We start from the raw sequence: 4,483 nt of genomic DNA, 5'->3' as shown, positions 1-4,483 counted from the left end.
CGTTCGTTAGAAATGGGAACCTCGGACCTGCTTGAATCGGAGAGGTCTCCAGGTGATTTGACGCACATTGGAATTTGAGAAGCACTGTTCAGAGGCTTGAATGGTATGGGTATCTCTGTTTACGGGGACCACATGTTTAAAGGACATCCTTGGATGAGGATAACAATGACAGGATGGTCTGATGTTCCCCCAGGTGTGTACTTTTCACAGACTGCATCACTGTGAATCATTTGGCAAGCCCCTGTCTGATGGTGATGAGCAGTCCCTGCAAAGAAGTGCAGTTTTGAAAACAAACCGGGACTCACTCCCACGAGGATAATGGCCTGTCTTGTCGCGTGTCATGAGGACTGGGAGAGGGAGAATGGGACACGCATCCACATGCTGCCTTTCTCCTTTGCTGGCCAACCCCTCTTCAGGGGACAGGTCCGCAGACATCCCTCCTACGACTCTGCACATCTTAAATGGTTTCCCTGGTGCTGGTTCCGGCTACCTCCTCCGCATTCCGCTGCCCCCTGGCCGTGGCGGGGTTGCGTGGTAAGCCTCTTCCTCTTCCGCCCTTCTCTTGGCCTCCCGACGCACACCGTGACCCGTGCCTCTGCTCCTGCCTTCCCAACTTCTCCCATCTCCTTAACCAATTGTTCTTCACACCTTCTTCTCCGTACCCACGTCTTCGTGCTCAGCCCTCTGATGTGAGGTATTGTAGCGGGGAGCACCGACTTTGAAGTCTAAGTCTACATTTACTAACTGTAGGACTTAGGATAAAGTTCTTTTAATCTCTTTTCTTACCTTTAAACTGGACCATTGGAGTCATTCTTGGAGTGAATGAGATTGTATTAACCGATATTTCCATTTATTATGTGCCACCCCCTGAGCCAAGCACATTTACCAGCAACTCTTAGTTCTCCCAACAACTCTGCACGTAAAGAAGCTGATACAATCCAGGCCGTGCCTTTTCTTTCTTTTTTTTTCTTTGAGATTGTATTAACCGATAATTCCATTTATTATGTGCCACCCCCTGAGCCAAGCACATTTACCAGCAACTCTTAGTTCTCCCAACAACTCTGCACGTAAAGAAGCTGATACAATCCAGGCCGTGCCTTTTCTTTCTTTTTTTTTCTTTCCTATGAACTGATCCATCGTCCACCTCTATCCTCTCTGTAGTTTACTCTTCAATGTGTTTTCAACATCCCACATTTCTAAATGAGGAGTGGATTTTTTTTTTTTTTTTTACTAAAGTAAAAAACATCAAGCAGTCACCTCCAACTCAACATTATTTGCAAGTTAAACCATCTTAAATCTTACCATCTCCACCTGGTTACACCTCCCTCCCTCCCGCCTGCTCCCTGCCTCTTTCTTGCCATTGGCAGTGTGACCCTGTCTGCCACCCACGAAAATGTAGAACAGTGGTTCTCACCCTGGCAGCACATTGGAGTCACCAGGAGCTTCTGGGAAGGATGTCTCTTGGGCCCCACCCGCACCAGTGCAATCAGCCCTGTCCCTCCTCCTTCCTCGCCCATCCCTGGCCTGGCTGGCTTGTACACCTGCCTGTCCGTTCCCTCCCACCTGCTGCCCAGCTTTGCTTTGCTCTGAGCCTGGACACCTGAAACAGCCTCTCAACCGCTTTCCTACCTTAACACTCTCCTGCCTCTAATCTCTCCGTAAAACACCTGAGACTTTCCAGGTTGAAGTTTGCAAGACTGGCATTTGCAAAGCATTTTTATTCCTCTTAGCTATTTTTCCTACAATTCAGGTAAAAGCACTCAGGTGGGAAATGGGGTCCCCGGGCTCAGGCCCCCTCCAGGCCCCGAATGGGCTTGGTAGTTCGGCAACCCAACTCTGAATCCTGGCTCTACCATTTCCTATTTGGCCTCGAGAGAGTTATTTAATTCCTCTGAAGTGTGTGTTATCTGTACAATGGGGATAATGATATCTATGTCACAGTGTTGCTGGGAGATTTATATGAGACAATTAATTCATGTGAGGTGCTTAGCTCAGGGCTCAACATAATACGTAATCAAAAATTAGTAGCCTTGGGCTTCCCTGGTGGCGCAGTGGTTGAGAATCTGCCTGCTAATGCAGGGGACACGGGTTCGAGCCCTGGTCTGGGAAGATCCCACATGCCGCGGAGCAACTAGGCCCGTGAGCCACAACTACTGAGCCTGCGTGTCTGGTGCCTGTGCTCCGCAACAAGAGAGTCCACGATAGTGAGAGGCCCGCGCACCGCAATGAAGAGTGGCCCCCGCTTGCCGCGACTAGAGAAAGCCCTCGCACAGAAACGAAGACCCAACACAGCCAAAAATAAAAATTAATTAATTAATTAATTAAAGTTATAAAAAAAAAAATTAGTAGCCTTTATTTTTTTCCCCACTTGCTGCTGGCTTATGCCTTCTATTCTTACCCTTGAGTTGTGGTTGGCAGGCTGCTATGACGGCTCCCAGTGATCACTGCTTTCTGGTATTCACATCCTTGTGTGATTACCCCCTCCTTGGGGTAGACTGGACCCTGTGAATTGTTTCTAACTAATAGCATAAGGCAAAGGCGATGGGATGTGATTAGGTTACAAAACACTGGGACTTTCGTCTTCCTAACAGACCTTCATTCCCTTCTGGGCTTGTGCACTGTGACAAAATAGCAACCACACTGGAGGAACCCACAGGGCAAAGAACTGAGGGTGGCCAACAGCCAACTAGGAACTGAGGCCCTCGGTCCAGCAGCCCTGGAGGAACTGAATCCTGCCGACGACCGTGTGAGCTTAGAAGCAGATCCTGTCCCAGCCAGACCTTGGGATGAGACCCTAACCCTGGCTGACTCCTTCACTGCAGCCTGGGAGAGACCCTGAAGCAGAGAACCTGGGTAAGCCATGCCCAGATTCCTGACCTGCAGAAATTGTGAGATAATAAGTGTGTGTTTGTTTACGCCACTAAATTTGGGGCTGATTTGTCATGCAGCATAACTAACACACAGTTACATTACACAGAATAACTCTAGACCTGGCAGTCCTGAACTCACACTGAGGAGAGGGCATCTGAACAGAGAGGGTTCTGACAGGAGGGGGACTCTGACCCAGCATCCAACCATCACACAAATTTCTTCCTATCCAAAAATCACAGTGTGACAAGAACGCATGTAGTTATGGTGATAACTGGACAAAATAGCTTGAATGTGGACTGCCCTTCAGTATGTGGTCCCTTTAATCCCGATTTTACCCTTATCTTCTAATGTTTACTTCTCCCGGTTTGGTCCAGCACAGCCAAGGTGGTCAGCTAGGGCCACTGTCCTAGCAGATCAAGCAAAGCACCAGGACATCATCCCTGAAACCCACCTTTAACTTGAAGCTCTGTTCCTTCTTTTATAGGCATGCGGTAGAAAGACTTTTGGATTCAGCCCCAATTGCCACTAACTACTTGAGTATGACTTTGGGCAACTCTCCCCAGCCTGCTTTGCCTAGTCTATGAAATAGAGGAGACCCTGCCCTGCCTTCCTCTCACAGTTGTTATGGGCATCATATGGGAACCTGGCGAGTTAACTGACCTCTCTGAACCTCAGTTCTTCATCAGCCAATTGAGGACAATAGTACCTTCTTCACAGATTGTGAGGATTAACAAGAAAATACACGTAAAACACCTTTGCCAACCATGAAGTGCTAGCCATCTGTAAACTGTTACTGACACTAGGTTCTCAAATATTGGCTCAAACAAAAAGTGAATGAGCCAAGGTCAGCCCAAGGATGGCCAAGGTAGGATTGAGCAAGAGAGATTCCACCCCTCGGCCACATCCTCAATATAGCCCGTCTCCCCTGTCCCTCAGGGAGCCTCCGGGGTCACTGATCATCTAACCAGTCAGGAGAGGTCCCCCAGGCATCACCTGTACCTTTGTCCTTGCTCCTCTGTCAGCAGAGTCCTCGCCCTCTTGCAGCATCTGTTCTCGGACCACCTCCCACCCCCACCACGACTTCCCCTGGAACCATCAGTGGACAGTGGGAGACGCGGGACACCTCCCTCCTTGGTTGTCCGCTCACCATGCAATTCCAGCCTGGCTTCTCCAACTAGCCCTCCTCTCGCTTCAGTCTGATCATCGAATTTTCCTGCAGCTGTAATTGCCCCACCAGGGTACCGCCGCTGGCCTGTGCTTGGTCACTCCCACCCACTTCAAACCCATCTGAGCCGGGAGCCGCCAGATTCCATCTAGTAAGCGAGACCTAGTTGCTCTCTGATGACCCACAGGGTCAGGTGCTTGAGTGCTCACAGTTTCCATCCACAGCCCGTGCACGATTTTTGCGTTTGATAATTTCCTCCATCAGCTTTTTTCACCGAGCCCCCAGAGACGCCCCCGGCAGAGCTGAGCGGGAGTCCTCGCCCCATTTATGGATGGCTCCTTGGTTTACCTTAGGGGTGGAATCCATCCATCTCCCTTCACTGCCTCATCTCTGTCCAGTCCGCCATCATCTCACCTGATCTCCAGGTACATCCTGCAGCCAGGGTCC

This window comes from Balaenoptera musculus, chromosome 18 (assembly GCF_009873245.2).
Source record: "Balaenoptera musculus isolate JJ_BM4_2016_0621 chromosome 18, mBalMus1.pri.v3, whole genome shotgun sequence".
Lineage (NCBI taxonomy): Eukaryota > Metazoa > Chordata > Mammalia > Artiodactyla > Balaenopteridae > Balaenoptera > Balaenoptera musculus.
Note: the sequence above shows the minus strand (reverse complement) of the source record.